General features: G+C 33.6%; 1 pseudogene; it reads left to right on the forward strand.

The window, feature by feature from the left end:
* The first annotated feature begins 152 nt into the window (after positions 1-152).
* On the forward strand, positions 153-18,688 carry LOC123895729 (annotated as a pseudogene).
* Positions 18,689-19,611: the final 923 nt, after the last annotated feature.

Genomic DNA, 19,611 nt, shown 5'->3' on the forward strand with positions numbered 1-19,611 from the left:
TTTTTTTCTTTTCACAATAACAAACTCAACTCAACTCATTTCTAGTCTTTTAATCAATCAACAATGTTGTCTTTAGGATTTTAATTCTCTCAAAGTCTCAAACTAACAGGATCTAGCCAATGTTTTATCACTCACATCCTTAGAATACTAATATGGTATCAAAGCAATATCACGAGGCTTCCACAACTCGTGCTGTCATGGATGTGAATCAGAAATTCCATTCTGCAATAGATCCAAGCTTCTTTGATATTGTATGAGGCACGATTCATTTGATTCATTCCCTGCTTCCATGGGTCATACGTTGATGAATCTTTCTCCAACAACACCGAAAGACGATTGAATATCTCTATCGCACCTTCGTTCTATAGTGTGGTGACTGGTGGTGGCTCATCACCATTGTTGCTTGTATCAGGGTTGTTACTTTGATCATAGAGTGTTCCTGCTGTGTCTATGTCATCTCGGCTCATCTAAGCAAAATTGTTCCTTATCCTCCAAGCTAACAAAGCTTGAAGTCAATGCCGTAGCCTTTAGGTCACTAGTTCTTGATTCTAGCACCATGGGAGATCTTGAAAGCCTGACTAATGGCTAAAAGCTTATAGTTTATAACTGATGATGACGGTTAACTTATGACCAATAAGCTAATTCTACTAACTTATAAACCATGTTATAATATTAGTCAAATATTTAATACTCCCTCCGTCCCATAATGAGTGACTAAGTTGATTTCACGTATGTCAATGTATAACTTTGACGATTAATATTTTTTATTGTATAATGGTAAAAATTATAAAAATTTAATATCGAGATGAATCCAACATCTTATATGTTAATATTTCTTTTTTATTTATTACTAATAGAAAAATATGGTCAAAGCAAGATATATGAATAATACATATTTTCAAAATGGGTCACTCATTGTGGGATGAAGGGAGTATTATTTTTTATCTTGTATTTTTAACTATTTATTACTATCTTATTTCAATTTTAATTATTATTTTTATATAATTAGTGAAAGGTAATCTTGTAAAATTAATTGTTCATAATTTTTCACACAAAATTAGTTACACTTTTTTTTTTGAATAATGACCTAGTGGCTAGAAATTTCACAAGGTAAATAAATAGAGCGTTTGGAGTTCGAACCCCAACTCCTGCATATAGAATGTGATGTTCTTACTGTAACGACCCGATTTTTATTATTCGCTATTTAAGTGTTTAATTAATTGTTGCGATGACTTTTAATTAAGTTAGTGGCGAATAGTTATTTATCGAGTGTATTAGTTAATGAGTGAGTTAAGTCGCGTTTGTGAGAGTTAGCGTCCGTGAGCTTTAGTTGGGCCGAGTTATTGGGCTTTTGGCCCATTGGGCCTATGTCACAATAAAGGGGAGAGCTTTATAAGCTCAAAAGGAGAGAGAGAAACTCATTTTCCTTGTGAGCTCAAGAAGAATGAAGAGAGAAGGAAGAGGAGGAGAGCTAGGGCAAGGAAAAGCTTGAGATTCAAAGAGGAAGCTCGAGATTTCGTCGGATCTAAGGTACGAGAGTTAGATTGCATATTCGTGAGTGGTCATAAAGAGGGGAGGATGTCGATTCCTCCATTCCCAAACTCTTTCACTCATTTTCGTTTTGGGTTGTGAGATTTTTCTTAATGAAAATGAAATCCATTGATCATAACATGTTTAATAAACCATTAACAAGTTGTATGAACAAATTAATGGGGTTTTGGATGGGAATTTGTAGATATTTTTGTAAGAACTTGATAGTTTATGAGTTTAGATCAAAATGTGTCAAAAACCATGAAATAAGTGATTATTGATGTTAATAAGTTGCTTTTAAGTGTTTTTGAGCATGTATAATCATAATCTATGTTTGGTATGTTTTTTGGAAGTCAAATAAGTGATTTTGGGTCGAAATAAGTGATTTTTAGTGTAAAATCGCGTTTTGACAGCTATTGGACTGATGTCAGACTACCTGCGCCATGCACAACTCTGCTTCAATTCTTCCTGGCTTCTGCGCCATGCGCAGCAGTCAACAGACTACAAAGTCAACAATTGACCTTAGGGTTGACTTTTTGATAGCTTTTGCACCCGGAACCTATTTTACCCAGTTTTTCGTGTAGATTCCGATTCCGGAGTTTGTTTTGTGAGATAATGCATGTTTAATAAAATTAGCTCATGTTTTTGGTATTGTGTTAAAATGCAAGTGAATACATTGTATGTAAGAAACGATGTATGTTGATAGTATGATTTAATTGTGTTCTTATGCAATTGTTGTTGATGATTGTTGATGATGTTTGTTTTGAAGGAAAATCGTGTTTAAAACAGAGTGTAAAACGCAACGGAATTTTAAATTTTTCCTTCGATGGATCCTTGCGAATGGGCATGATCAGGGTTAAACGTTATACCTTTTGGTGAACTGAAACAGCAAACTCTTTGCTTCTCTTCGTTGATCACAAGCACCACACGACGGCAGCACCTCTAGCTAGTCCACACGAACAGGTCTTCAACTTTCAGTGCTAGCTGCTACAAGATGAAGGCTTAGGAAGTGCGGTTAGGGTTTCAGAGTTTTAGGGTTTCTCTGAAAAACGAATTGTGAAAAAGCAAGCACAAACTGAACTACACAAGCTTCTATTTATAGAGTTTCTTGTGTGGTCAGTTGGGCCAAACGGTGTTTGGTCTTCTTAAGCCCAAAACTGTTTTTCACTAATCGCACCCTTAAAATAAGTCTTACTTATTTCTTCCATATCGACTGTCCTTAGTGTGTGACCCTGTAGGTTCTTTTGACGTTAGCAATAATATTATTCTTAATATTATAAGCAGTGAGCGGTATCTAGCAACACATCACTGCTACCCAAGTCACAAGAATGTCACGTGATCTGACAAACCTTTCCGTGATAAAACTCATGTGTATAATTACCCTTTTACCCTTATGTCTATATTGAACACAAGGCATAGTACGTCACCCTTGTCAAGTTCAATATTGGGCCCATAGACATATCTCCTGTTATGTAGGAGGGGTAAATTCCATCTAGGTCACTCATGTCCCTTAGCATGATTCGTGGAATACCCATCAACCAACTTTATAGTCATCCTGTTACGGATAACTTTGAATGGCGACAAAGTACTACACTCCTACATCTAGGGAACATAGTGGTTTCAGGTCGAAGGGTGGAATACACCACTTATCACTATGAGAATATCTTATGACATTTCATAACATACTATGTAGTATTCTCATGGTGGGTCAATCCGATATAAATATTACTCTTAATATTTATATCTATGTGAAGACTTGATAACTCTTTATCTATGATCCGTGAGATGTGATCATCAGTCTGTCAACATAATAGTCTCTATGTTTTGATGTTATCCCAATTCACAGCAAAGCTCGACTACGGATGTTTTTAAGAATAGTGTTCTCATGTGTAATGGATTCTCACGATTAAGTCACACTTAACGTTCCATTCAATGAACTTACTATTCTAGGGACTCTATTATCATTTAACACATAAACATAATAATGAAAAGCCTTTATTTAATAAGTAAATTATCCAATACAAGTATCATGCAATTATAAATAATTGGCCTCTAGGGCTTACACCAACAATCTCCCACTAGCACTAGAGCCAATCAGGCATACTCCTAATACTTATGCCCCTAATGTGGCCCTCATGCTTCGGTTGAGCAAGAGGCTTTGTAAGTGGATCAGCGGCATTGTCAAGTGTTGGTACTCTGCATATCTTCACATCTCCTCTATCAATTATTTCTCGAATAAGATGATAGCGCCTGAGTATGTGTTTGGACTTTTGGTGAGATCTAGGTTCCTTAGCTTGTGCGATTGCACCATTGTTGTCACAAAATAATTCAATGGGATCCACAATGCTAGGGAATATGCCAAGTTCAGTAATGAACTTCTTTATCCAAACAACTTCCTTTGCTGCATTTGATGCAGCGATGTACTCAGCTTCGGTTGTAGAATCAGCAACTGTATCTTGCTTTGAACTCTTCCAGCTCACAGCGCCACCATTTATGCAAAACACATAGCCTGATTGCGACCTAAAGTCATCCCTATCTGTTTGGAAGCTAGCATCAGTGTAACCAATTACATTTAGCTCTTCTTGGCCTCCATATATTAGGAATGAGTCTTTAGTCCTCCTTAAGTATTTAAGGATGTTCTTGACAGCCACCCAATAAGCCTCACCAGGATCAGACTGATAACGGCTTGTTGCGCTTAAGGCATACGAAACATCTGGTCGAGTACATATCATGGCATACATGATAGATCCTATAGCCGATGCATAAGGGATCTTACTCATGCGGTCCCTTTCTTCCTTAGATGAAGGAGACTGTGCCTTTTTGGAATCATGCATATTAAAGCGTCTTAACACTTTATCTATGTATGTACTCTGGCTTAGGCCAAGCAGTTTCTGTGATCTATCTCTATAGATTCTTATTCCTAATATATAGGCTGCTTCACCCAGATCTTTCATAGAAAAGCAATTCCCTAACCAAGTTTTAACTTGTTGCAAGGTAGGGATGTCGTTTCCTATTAGTAATATGTCATCTACATATAATACTAGGAATGCGACTATGCTCCCACTAACCTTTTTGTAAACACAAGGCTCATCTTCATTTTGAATGAATCCGTACTACTTTACAGTTTCATCAAAACGAAGATTCCAGCTTCTGGAAGCTTGCTTCAATCCGTAGATTGATCGCTGTAATTTGCATATCTTTTTGGCTTCTCCTGGAATGCAAAAGCCTTCAGGTTGTGTCATGTACACATCCTCAAGGAGACTCCCATTAAGGAATGCAGTTTTTACATCCATCTGCCAGATTTCATAATCATAGTATGTAGCGATGGCAAGTAAGATCCGAATGGATTTGATCATCGCAACTGGTGAAAATGTTTCATCATAGTCTACCCCATGAATTTGTTTGAAACCTTTAGCAACCAATCGCGCTTTGTAGGTCTGTACCTTTCCATCCATGTCAGTCTTCTTCTTAAAGACCCACTTGCATCCTATGGGTTTGATCCCATCAGGAGCTTCCACCAAGTTCCAAACTTGATTTGTGTACATGGAATCCATTTCAGATTTCATGGCTTCTAGCCACTTCTCAGATTCAGGGCCAGTAATAGCCTCTTGGTAAGTCACAGGCTCATCTTGATCCATGAGTAATACATCACCTTGCTCCGATATGAAATATCCAAATCTTTCAGGTTCTTGACGTATCCTGTTAGACCTACGCGGTTCTTGTGTTACTTGAGTAGGATTCTCTGTCACAACCTCTTGTGCATCCTGCTCTTGTTCCTCCATTGGTGTGTCATTACTTTGTGGATCATGAATTTCTTCAAGATCTACTTTCCTCCCACTGATTCCTTTGGAAACAAAATCCTTTTCTAGGAATACTCCTGTCCTAGCGACAAACACTTTGCCCTCAGAAGGATTGTAGAAGTAATATCCTTTTGTCTCTTTAGGATATCCCACAAAGAAACACTTGTCAGATTTAGGTTCAAGTTTAGTAGAAATTTGGCGTCTTACATAAACTTCGCAACCCCAAATCTTTAAGTAAGACATATGTGGTTTCTTGCCACACCACATCTCATATGGTGTCTTTTCAACCGTTTTAGAAGGAACACGGTTAAGTGTATAAGCTGTTGTTAATAGGGCGTGTCCCCAAAAGGAGTTTGGAAGATCAGCGTGACTCATCATAGACCGCACCATGTCCAACAAGGTTCGGTTTCTTCTCTCAGACACACCATTCCATTGTGGTGTTCCAGGAGGAGTAAGTTGGGATAAGATCCCACACTCTTTTAGATGGTCATCAAACTCTAGGCTTAAATACTCACCTCCTCGATCTGATCGAAGGGTTTTGATTTTCTTTCCTAGTTGGTTTTGTACTTCATTTTTAAATTCTTTGAACTTTTCAAAGGATTCGGATTTATGCTTCATTAGATACACATATCCATATCTACTGTAGTCATCAGTAAATGTGATGAAGTATTGAAAACCTCCTCTAGCATGTGTGTTCAATGGTCCACATACATCAGTATGTATGAGAGCCAAGAGATCACTTGCCCTTTCACCTTTACCAGTGAATAGGGTCTTTGTCATTTTTCCCAATAAGCAAGATCTGCATGTTTCAAAAGATTCATAATCAAATAAATCCAAGAGCCCATCTTTATGGAGCTTGGAAATGCGTTTCTCATTGATATGGCCTAAACGACAGTGCCAAAGGTATGTAGGATTTAACTCATTAGGTTTAATCCTTTTTGTATCAATGTTATAAATTGGCATTTCAAGATCAAGAATATATAATCCATTACTCATTTGTGCTGTGGCATAAAAGATATCATTTAAATAAATGGAGCAACAATTGTTCTTTATTATAAATGAAAAGCCAAGTTTATCCAAACAAGAAACAAAAATAATATTCCTGCTAATGACAGATACATAAAAACAGTTCTCTAACTGTATTATTAGTCCACTAGGTAAAGTTAAAGCATAAACTCCTACAGCTAATGTGGCAACTCTTGCTCCATTTCCCACTCGTAGGTCGACTTCACCTTTAGCCAATCCTCTACTCCTTTGCAGCCCCTGCACATTAGTACAAATGTGAGAACCACATCCGGTATCTAATACCCATGTAGAAGAAGTAGATAAATTAATTTCAATAACAAAGATACCTGCTGAATTGGAGCTCTCTACTCCATTCTTTTTATCTTCCAGGTATTTTGGGCAGTTCCTCTTCCAATGTCCAATCTTGTTACAGTGGAAGCACCTACCCTCCTTTGCAACTCCCCAGTGGGCTTCAAAGCTTTAGGGGTAGGTTTGGGTTTGGCAACTTCCTTGCCCTTCCCTTTGCCTCCCTTCCCTTTGTTGCCCTTCCCTTTGTTTCCATTGCCAATCATAAGAACATGGTTGGACTTCCCTTTTGTTTTCATGTTCTGCTCAACTTGCCTCAACATGCCTAGCAGTTGTGGCAGAGACTTCTCCATGTCCGACATGGTGAAGTTCAGAACAAACTGATTAAAACTCTCCGGCAACGATTGCAGGATCAGATCAGTTGCAAGCTCATTTCCAAGTGGAAATCCCAATTTTTCTAAGTTTCCCTACGTACCCAATCATCTTGAGCACATGTGGACTTACTAGAGATCCCTCAGATAGCTTGGCTGAAAACAGGGCTTTGGAAACCTCAAACCTCTCAATCCTGGCTTGCTCTTGGTAGAGCGTCTTCAAGTGTTCGATCATATCGAACACATTCATGTCCTCATGTTGCTTCTGAAGCTCAGAGGTCATGGTAGCCAGCATGAGGCACTTTGCATCCATGGCATCATCAAGACGCTTCTGATAAGCATCCCTTTGAGCCTTAGGAGCATTGGCCGCAGGTTCATCCTCAGGGTTAGGTTGGGGTTCCTCAATAGCATACAGATTTTTCTCGTGCATGAGGACTATCCTCAAGTTACGATGCCAATCAAGAAAATTTGTCCCAGACAATTTCTCTTTGTCAAGAATGCTTCGCAAAATGTTGTTCGAAGTATTGGTGTTTGACATGGTGATCTACAATTGTAAAAGTGAAAATATAAGTATTGAACAATTTTAATACACAGTAGCAGGACACCCGTGCGTCCGGACGGGAGTCGCGGCGTTGCCGCTCCTCACTTGATAAGATGAAATTTATTGGAAATTAGATTAAAAGATAAAAAAATAGAAATGATATAATATTTGGTAAAAAATAATAGAAAAAGAACAATGGTAAAACCATCACAAAAAAACTTTAGGTCTCCATATTAATATAGGAATATAAATATAGATAATGTAGAAATTATGAAAAAAAAATAGGCTACCTTATTAATATATTAGTAAAAACATAAGTGTTGAAAAATCACAAAAAAACTTATGTCCATGTATTAATATATGAGTATAAATATAGTCCCGTAAAAATTATTAAAAAATAGGCAATCGTATTAATATGTTAGTGAAAATATAGTTCTCGCAACAATCATCAAAATAATTATATCATCGTATTAAATATGAGTATAACCAATAAAATCGTAAAAAAAAATAGACAACTTAATTTTTATTTTATTTTTGTTACAAACAACTTAATTAATATATAATTAAAAGTATAAGTCCCGTAGAAACCACACAAACAAAAAAGTTTCCATATTAATATATGAGTTTAAATATAGGTCCCGCAGATGTTATAAAAGAACGGACAAGTTTATTAATATGAGTAAAACACACAGGTCCTCATGTACCCAAAAAAAAAAACCACAGGTCCCCAGAAATCACACAAAAGATTAGGTTCTCGTATTAATATATAATTATAAATATAGGTCTAAAAAAATTGAAAACTTCATTAATAAGAGTAAAAACATAGGCCCCGTAGAAATTACACAAAAGATTAGATCTTTGTATTAATATATGATCATAAATATATGTAATGCAAAAATTATGAAAGAATGACAAATTTATTAATATATAATTAAAAATATAAGTCTCGTAGAAATAAAAAAAATATATAGGTTCTTGCATTAACATCTGAGTATAAATTTATGTCCTACATAAATTATTAAAGAACAGGAAACCTTATTAATAAGAGGAAAATCATAGGTCCCGCAGAATTCACACAAAAAATTATGTCCCCGTATAAATATAATGTATAATACGTAAAATTATAGAAAAAATAAACAATTTTATTAATATATGATTAAAAATATAATGCCCGTATATATAACAAAAAAAAAGGTTCTGGTATTAATATGAATGTAACCTGTAAAATTATTAAAAAAAATAGATAACATAATATATTAGTAAAAACACAAGTTCCGTGATGGTCAATCTATTCCAAAAAAATGGCCAATGTATTTATTACACAAAATATTACTCCCCTCGTTTTTTTATAAGTGTTCAATTTCATCAAATTTAGCGTTTCTAATTAACTGTCAAGTTTGTGTTTTAAGGATACGATTTGTCAATTATACCCCTTGTCAATTATTATAATAATTATTATTATTATTATTATTATTATTATCTTTTTCAATAATTTTTTTATATATATATATTTGAAAAACTAAAGTTTTTTTTAAAAAGAAATTTTGTTCCTTTTTTTTTACTATAGGAAAGTTTGTTTCTTCCTTGTTATATTCATATTTAAACAGAATTTGTTACCAAATTATTTTTGTATAAAAATAAATTTATTTGAAAGAGTGCAAAAAATAGAATTTATTGGTGAATTAAGATGAGGGTATAATAGGAAGATAATGTGCAAAAATCCACTTTCTTAATTTAGTGTTATGATTCTAACTGAACACTTATAAAAAATGGAAGGAGTAAAATATTAAAATGGAATTAATCACCTTGAGAAAAAATTTAAAATATTGAAATTATTTACTATCTTTTAAATATGACACAAAATACTCATGAAAGCGATGATGTGTCAAATTATTAAGTAGGGGTAACATGAGATTTTCACATGTATCTTATTTTCTTAGGTCCCTGTATTAAATTTATATATATGAGTATGAATATAGTCCCGTAATAATTTTTTCTTCATATATGAGTATAAATATAGGTCCATCAGATGTTATAAAGAACGGGCAAACTTATTAATTTGAGTAAAACACATAGGTCATGCATAAATCACACAAAAATTATGCTATCGTATTAATATATGAGTATAAATATATGACACAAAAATATAACAAATCGTGGGAGAAGTAACAAATAAAGTGGAGTTTTGTGGTTACAATTGGGCATTTAACTCATATTGATTATATGTTGATTCCAAAAATATAACAAATTAATGCATATGGCTTAGTGGTAAATGCAATACGTAGTGTAACTAAAAGGTTAAGGGTTTAAATCCTGCTCACTAAGAAATTTTTTAGCATTTTTCTACTAACTTTTTTTGATAAAGACACAAAATAACCCTGAATTGATTATGTGTCAAAAAATGAAATAGGGGCAAATTGGGAATTTCATACGTATCTTCTTTTCATATATTGTAGATTTAATTAGGCCTTTAATTAAACATGTGCTCCCACTATTTTACTCAAAACAAATGACCCTCGACATTTGATTCGGAAAATCCCGTTGGAAGATTTTCTAGTGAGAATGAGATCCATATTTCTCTTCATTTTAAGTCAGCGTTGTGCTGATTACACAAAATTTAGTTATTTAGGTAGGAAACTCCTTTCCAATTGTATCTCATACAACTCTCATATCCTTTCTATTGGGTGAATAACGCTTATTCTAATCCATCACATGGAATATCCCAATACTTGCTTCTAAAGTCATATAATCTTATTATATTTTCTTTAGTTAAGTTAGACCCATTAAATAGCGATCGGATAAACAAATTACCTCACCGCAACTTATCAATATTGACAATGCACTTCGCGGTGGCAAAACCTACATTGATCGATATTGATCTTGAAGGGCGCTATTTGTTGGAAAGCTATAAAACTTAATATTAATTCCTTTGAGGGCTTTTATAATTAATTTGATCTCACCTTACCACGGCTTACATACAATGACGTCACTCCATACATAACATGCATCAACATACATAATACAATAAAGTGACATGGTTATGGCCCCTAGCGTGATTGTTCCCTCAAGTCAATGAGAGAACCTATGCTATATCTAAGAACGACCTATACTTCTCCAAGATAGATCTTCATTGTTGTCCTTCCTGTCCTATTTGCTAATCTTATATTACATCACTACAAGAAACTCGTGTTCATACGAAGGAGTGAGATGAGAAAAGAAATTACATCAAGAGAATATAAGAGAGGCACGACACGCAGGCCGTATTTAAAATCCCAAATAAAACGAAAAGAAGAACTAAGGCCATAACCATTCATCATGAAACTTTAATAACAATAAACACATAAATTATTATTATTAAATTAGTCCAATTAATAAAATACCATGATTGATCACCTTACGCAGAGTTAGTCAGCGGACGGGGTTCAAAGGGGCAGCGCCCCTTGCGGGGCCTCCGGGGCGGAGCCCCGGAAGCTAAATTTCGATGAACACTTCATCAATGAATCCTAATCGCACCAACACTTGATGCTTCAGATATAAACCCTAGCCGTACTCTGTTTGTATAACAACACAACCCTTGTATTGTTACGGTAATCATTCATCAAAACGTTTCAGGATTTTGTTCATCACAGACGATTGGATATATGATGCTTCACCAGTTATCGGTTCCGAAGCTCACGCTCACAATCATCCATGCTCACGACAATCACTTAAAACTTTCAATGAACAATATGTTCTGTTTATATAACAATACAACACTTGTATTGTTATAAACCCTAATACAACGACCATTCATCAAAACGTTTCAGGACTGCTAGTTCTAGATGAACGATCGGATATATGATGCTTCACCATAAACGGTTCCTAAGCTCACGCTCACAATCATGCAAATTAAACGCCAATCACTTAAACATTCGAATGAATGACACGATCAGTGTATCACATACACCGACGCGTCGTATCAGAATTATATATCACATATATATTTTAAAACCTATCAATCAAATTTTGTTAATCCTTGTTATTATTATTATTAATACTGATTCAAAACCATATTAATAAAACAGTAATAAGCAACAAACCGATTCATGGTTTCACAAGTGGCTCTGATACCACTGAAGGAAAATCGTGTTTAAAACAGAGTGTAAAACGCAGCGGAATTTTAAATTTTTTCCTTCGATGGATCCTTGCGAATGGGCATGATCAGGGTTAAACGTTATACCTTTTGGTGAACTGAAACAGCAAACTCTTTGCTTCTCCTCGTTGATCACAAGCACCACACGACGGCAGCACCTCTAGCTAGTCCACACGAACAGGTCTTCAACTTTCAGTGCTAGCTGCTACAAGATGAAGGCTTAGGAAGTGCGGTTAGGGTTTCAGAGTTTTAGGGTTTCTCTGAAAAACGAATTGTGAAAAAGCAAGCACAAACTAAACTACACAAGCTTCTATTTATAGAGTTTCTTGTGTGGTCAGTTGGGCCAAACGGTGTTTGGTCTTCTTAAGCCCAAAACTGTTTTTCACTAATCGCACCCTCAAAATAAGTCTTACTTATTTCTTCCATATCGACTGTCCTTAGTGTGTGACCCTGTAGGTTCTTTTGACGTTAGCAATAATATTATTCTTAATATTATAAACAGTGAGCGGTATCTAGCAACACATCACTGCTACCCAAGTCACAAGAATGTCACGTGATCTGACAAACCTTTCCGTGATAAAACTCATGTATATAATTACCCTTTTACCCTTATGTCTATATTGAACACAAGGCATAGTACGTCACCCTTGTCAAGTTCAATATTAGGCCCATAGACATATCTCCTGTTATGTAGGAGGGGTAAATTCCATCTAGGTCACTCATGCCCCTTAGCATGATTCGTGGAATACCCATCAACCAACTTTATAGTCATCCTGTTACGGATAACTTTGAATGGCGACAAAGTACTACACTCCTACATCTAGGGAACATAGTGGTTTCAGGTCGAAGGGTGGAATACACCACTTATCACTATGAGAATATCTTATGACATTTCATAACATACTATGTAGTATTCTCATGGTGGGTCAATCCGATATAAATATTACTCTTAATATTTATATCTATGTGAAGACTTGATAACTCTTTATCTATGATCCGTGAGATGTGATCATCAGTCTGTCAACATAATAGTCTCTATGTTTTGATGTTATCCCAATTCACAGCAAAGCTCGACTACGGATGTTTTTAAGAATAGTGTTCTCATGTGTAATGGATTCTCACGATTAAGTCACACTTAACGTTCCATTCAATGAACTTACTATTCTAGGGACTCTATTATCATTTAACACATAAACATAATAATGAAAAGCCTTTATTTAATAAGTAAATTATCCAATACAAGTATCATGCATTTATAAATAATTGGCCTCTAGGGCTTACACCAACATGTTTAAATGTCAAAAGAAGTATATTAAGGTGTTAATCAACTTAATAAAGAAGAATATTAGAGTATGTTATTCTAATAAAGAAGTATATCGAATTATGTTATTTGATAAAGACGTATATTAAGGTATAATGTTATCTTAATAAAGACGAAAATGTCGGATAGTGTTCCACATTATAAATGACGAGCAAAATGCTAATTGTGTGAGTGTGAATTCATGAATTACATACATGCATTCATGAATTGTTGATGTATATTGGATATTCCAATAAAGAAGGATATCAGATTATATTTATCTGATAAAGACGAATATTAGAGGTGAGATACTCTAATAAATACGATGGTACCACATGCATTAGATGTGTCTAGGGTGACATAACATGAATTTGAAGCATTAGATTGCATTAGGATATGTGTAATTTTTGTGATAATTGTTATGTGACACAAATCTTTGGAATTGGTGATATTTGTCTATATGTGTTAGACTTACTTTTTGGTGTTGATTGTTCGATGATTATAAACGTAATTGGCTTCAATCTCTGGTATATAATATGATTGGTATGAATGATGATGTATATTTATATTTTATGAATATGCATGATGTTGTGATGAAGTGTTTAAGTATTACTTACTTACACTTGTATGATTTGATTATGTTTATCTAACTCTCCGTTTTGTGTATTTGACTGGTTTGAGACCAGATTTCACAGGTTATGTGTTTATCGATGTCGAGTCGTCGGTGAAGCTCCGCTCTGATTGTGACACGGGAAAAAGGGGTTTTATATGTATACAGAGTCTCCTTATCTAGGTTGTTTTGTATAGTTAATAAATACATTATTTGATTTAAGATTTGTATAAACAAGTAGTCTTACTAATTAATTAAATTAGTAGTATTTTTATGAAGTATGTAATACCTGAACCAAGTTTTTATAATAACAAACTTTGATTTTCCGTCGCGTATTTTAAAAAAGATTTATCACGGTAAAATTTTATTAAATAATGGGTTTGTGTGTTATACTTACTAATTGTAAGCTAACAGAAAATTAGTTACACTTCTTAATTTGTGTGAAATAGCTAAAACGACTTATAATTTAAAGGAGAGATAATATATTTATTAATAATGATCATCTCAATTGTTTGCAACGTTGATGCAGTGCATTTCCTACAAATATATACGGTTATGGACTAGGCCAATGTCCAAACTTCCCGTCCTCTTAATATTTAGCTTGGATTAAACACAATTTTATAAAATATGTTTGTTAAATGGGAAATGTGTTGACTTATAAATATATTTTTAAATTATTTCTAATCAACATGAGACTCTTTAACGCGAACTTTCTAGTATTGATCATGTGAAGTAGAGTATATTGCTGGTTCATATGCTGCTTGTCAAGCATTAGGGATTGAATCGGTATTGAAGGAGTTAAAGGTAAATGTTGAAAGATCAATCAAGTTATAGATTGACAAAAAGTCTGCCATAAACTTAGCTAAAAATCCAATTCTACATGGAAGAAGCAAGCATATCGAGGCAAGATTTCACTTTCTAAGGGAGCAAGTCAATCAAGGAAGCTTGGAAGTGATACATTGTGCAACTGGTTCTCAAATAGCTTGGAAGTGATACATTGACCAAGAGTTTGAAAACTGACAAGTTTTTGAGCTTAAGGAATTCACTTGGTGTTTTTCAACTTAAGAACTGATGTATAGGTAATTAAGGGAGCATGTTGTTTTGTAATTGTCAAACATATTCAAACCGTGATGCTCTACGAGATGCTCTAGCATCTTTCCTAGGTAGTTGGTTACTTTAAAAGTTAGTTAGATGTAACTAACTTGTGTTAGTTACTTAAGTAGTTAGTTGGTTAGTTACTTGTCTAACAAGTTAAATACCTTGTATTTTTCATTTTCTATAACTAGTGTTAGATAATAATTGTAATTCACAACTTGTACAACTTCACATCTAGTATAACTTTCATTCTCACGATCAATAAAGAATAACTCTTTCCTCTCTTCTTCTTCATCTCTCTCAAATCACTTCAATTCACAAAGTGTGTGTTAGCACATAGGCCAGGTTTATGCCTAGTGCTTCAACATTTGTTCCAACATTTTCTCCTATATAAATAAATAATTATATATGCATTCAATATTTATGCACTCATACATATTTTGCTCCAATAATGCAAAATTATGCAACTTTTAAGCAACTAATAGAAAAAAGCCAATATTAAATTGATATAATAAGGTACTTGAATATTTTTTTTATACTCACTCTGCCATGATCACACTTGCTCTAATGATAAGAAAAAGTAAGGTACAAATCTTTTGCCTAAAACTCCTTTAGATACCCCTACTAGAGATGCTATAAGTGAGATTTGTTAAGAAATTAAAAAAAAGGAAATAAGAGTTTTTTTAAAAAAAAAATAAAAAACTTTTTGACTTTTAAAGTGTTTAGAATAATAAAATAAAAAAAATATATAATTATGATATATTTAATATATTCATTGAAATGATATGTTATGTTATTATTACCTCCGTCCCTAATTATAAGACTCTGCTTGACAAAAATGTTCTATTCATTTACCTTGTTTTGACCGTATTTTTTTAATAATATATAAATGTAAATATTATCATATAAGATCTTGTTCAATTTGGTTCGATGAGTATTTTCAAAATATTAAATTTTTATAATTTTTATTAATAGACGATTAAAGATATTAGTGATCAAAATTCTGCATTGGCATACGTGCAGTAGTCAAACAAGATCTTATAATTAGGGACGGATTATATTTTCTTAAATGTTACTACAATTTTGGGTTACTATAGCGCCTATTTAATAGCTCTTTTTTAACAAGTGCTATTAAAAGTTGAAACGGAGCCCTAAAGTTTAATAATAAAAAAATAATAAGAAAAGAAAATATAAAACAAAAATAAATTAAACACATCTTCAGTTGTAACAAACAATAACCTTCATCTTGCGTAAAAAAAGAATAACCTCCATCTTCTTTCTATCTATCTATCATTCCACTGTTCCTCTACTTCTATGTTGCATGGGTACTCTTTTTTAGACTGAGTACTGGTACCGGATACGTATCGGGTACCAGTACGCGTACGGTACTCTCCCGGTACGCACCGACGGCGTACCTAGTTTTTTTTTTTTTGAAATGACGCGTGGTATGCTTTTGGTACGCGCGCAGTACACCAATAAAAAAAAACTGATTAGTTTCTTGTATTAGTTTTTCTTGTATTAGTTTTTTTATAGGAAGATTTAGGTTTTTTATTTGTTTATAATATAAAGGTAGCAACTACTACTAAAAACAATAACAAAGTAGCCGCCGAAATTATTCACTCATTAATTGAAAATGAATTGGCTCAATTCAAAGAGAGATGAATATCTAATTTTTATTCATACCAATCTTCGTCTTCTCTCGAGAAAGAGAAATAATAATATTTATAATGAAAGTGCAACAAAAATGTGAGATATTCGTAGAGATGAATGAGATTTATTTAATATATAGTTGATATTCTTGAAATTGCTAGTCTTTCGTGCGGTGAACCTAACTAGAGGTCGCTCTTTTTAGTGATGATTGAGAGGGAAATAATTGACTCTTTTTGAGCTAATTGCTTTTTAATTTCATATTGTGATGTTTCGTACAAATTTAAATTACTTTTTAGATACAGTAGCATTGCAATTTATAGATCGGAGATATTGGAGAGTGGAAACCTAATGGAAGCATGAAAATTATAGATCGGAAGAAGAATATATTTAAGCTTTCACAAGGAGAATATGTAGCTGTTGAAAAGCTGGAGAAAATTTATGTTAAAGTTTCTGTTATTGAATCAGTAATTCTTCTGGAGCCTTTGAATAGTTTTCAAGATCTATCTTGTAATAATGAATTTATATTCCCTTCAATAAAGGAATTAGTTTATGCTTCTTTTCATGAGCAGACAATGTTTTGTGACGTGTTTATATCCTCTTTTGTTTCAGATATGGGTCTATGGAAATAATTGAGTACTTCATTGTGGCTGTTATTGACCCAAACAAGCAAGCACTTGAAGCTTGGGCAGGAAAAAATGATATGAAGATGGAGTTTGGTTCTCTCTGTGAAGATTCTTGGACGAAAATATACATTCTTGGAGAGCTCGTAAAGATTGAGAAAGAAAAGAAGGTTCTATTTATTTTTATGCCTCATAATATTTCTCTAATATTCCATATGAATCATGTTGGTAAAATTTCACATAAATCTGAAATTTTATACACCGTCACACTATTTTCATAATTAACATTGTAGCAAATAAAAGTGTCTGCATCCAAGGTATGTTTAGGTACATACCCTGAAGATTTATGTTTTATCCTATGTTCTTTTTGCAGTTGAAAGACTTTGAATTTATTAAAGCTGTTCATATTGATCCAGTTACATTTGACATGGAACGCGATCTTATAGCACCAACATTTAAGAAGATACAGTTGCTTAAACATTACCAGGTAGCTCTTGTGAGCGTTACCTTATATGCCTTGCTGTTGAAATTATGCTTTTTTCTTTTAGGCTACGGTTAAAGCTATTGAAACTAGAACTTTCTTTGTTTTCCTTTCATTTCATCTTTTATTATTTTTCGGTATTAATTTCAAAACTAGTCATCATTGTTGATCAATGGAGGGAGAGAAGAATAGAAGAAAGGATTTATTGGGGCATCACTCTTGCTGCAACCAGAAGGTTAAAAGGATGATAAATTGGTCCAATTCCATTAATAATACCAATCTTATTTATTTTAGATCATTTATTTTAGTTGTTTAAGAGTTTAGTAACTTGCTAACTTGATTATCTAGTTTTATTTGAAATTTGGTGTAAGGGTTGTAATCCACTAGGCACCGAGGTGTATGAGTTGTTTAGTTATTTCTTTTAATAGGTGTATGTTGCTAGCTTACCTGAATGCAGGTTAGTGACCTGCCGCAGGGTATATATTTACAACAGATATCTATGTTTCTACCTTACCGCGGTGCGTTGTTGGTGTTGCATGTACACCAATATGGGTGGGTTTCTTGGTACTCTTACACCAGATATCTATGAAGCTTTGATAATAAATGATATATGACTTTATTTTTATTTGTATTATAAAAGAATAAAAGAATATGGCAGGGCCAATAGATGTTTTTAATTACATGGACTTTGATTTTGTTTGTGTGTGTTATTTAGCTCCTAGGAGGTGTTGTCTTTCCTGGGCCATGAATGTGTTTTTGGCTCCAATAATTTTTTTTTTGATTAATTTGTGTTTCATGCACTTTTTCAGAGTTGTTGAACTCATTAATAGAATACATGAAACTGAAAAATATGTTTATGAAAACTCTGCAGATCTTATATAGATGTGTTTATGATAGTTGTCTTTACGATGACCTTCAAAATTTTGTCAATTAAAGATAGCTCCTTGTGAATTGTTTTGACAGGTAGAGTTTGGAGCTAAGTTTTGGAGACCGTTTAACTGCATAATCATGTTATTCTCTGATGGATTGGTTTTTCTGCTATTGTGTTGCTGCCTTCCTGTGGTGTTTTGTTTGAAGTTCTGGAGGTGTCTTGGTTCGTGTGGTTTTTCAGGGACTTGAAAACATGAGAGGTACTGCTGACTTGGTTTGGAAAATGGCAGAGGAGTGCTTAAGTTAGTTTGATTGCTTTGGTGTTTTGAACTCACCTGGTTGCAGGAAATGGTATGCTGGGAGGTTATTGTGCAATGTGCAGGTTGTTATTATTTGATTAAGGTTGAGGCTCATAGGACCTTTGTATTAGTATATCTTAGCATAAGTTAATTTGTTTTGGTGGCGAGAGTTATGTACCCAGTTAGCTTCTTGAGGTCATAGGACCTTTGTAGTAGCATAAGTTTGTTTTGTTGGTTAGAGATGTACTCAAATATTGTTTTAGACCAAATTTAGTATATTTTTCATGTTTTATTGAAAAAGTACTTTTTATTCTCTATAAATTAGTTGATGTTATTTACTAGTTTTTAAATTTGAAATTAACTCCAGGTTTACATATTAAAAAATAACTCCAAGTTTACATATTAAAAAAAAAGCTCAAGGTTGAATAATAAAAAACAAAGCTTCAGGTTGAATAATAAAAAAAACTCCATGTTTACAATAGCGTTTCTTTATAAACCGATGTAAAAGGTTTGAAAAAAAATAGCGCTTTATACACAGGTGCTATTAAATCTGGAACCTTTAATATCGCTTTTTCTGTAAACCACTATTAAATATTGTTGCCAAGGCGCCTTAATCACATATATTATAGCGTTTTATTACACAATAGCATTTTCTGAAAGCGCTATAATAGGCAGCAAACCTATTATAGCGGCAACATTTATAGCGCTTTTAAGCACTATAAAAAGCGCTATAAAATTCATTTTTTGTATGAATGTGTGGGCAGGAGCCCACTTCAATTTTAATTTGCTATTACTATATAATATGTATATGTGTCTAGCATTGCATATATAGCTTTTTTTTTGATATAGCTTAAATTTTTTCTTTTTGGAAAAAGATGCATATATTTAATTACCACAACAACAAATGGCCCGATGTGTCTTCACTATAATTCGTGTATATGTTTTCCTTTTATATTTAATTAATATCTAAGTTGATTTTTGACCCAATTAATATGTTATTT

The sequence above is a fragment of the Trifolium pratense genome, linkage group LG7 (genome assembly GCF_020283565.1).
Source record: "Trifolium pratense cultivar HEN17-A07 linkage group LG7, ARS_RC_1.1, whole genome shotgun sequence".
Classification (NCBI taxonomy): domain Eukaryota; kingdom Viridiplantae; phylum Streptophyta; class Magnoliopsida; order Fabales; family Fabaceae; genus Trifolium; species Trifolium pratense.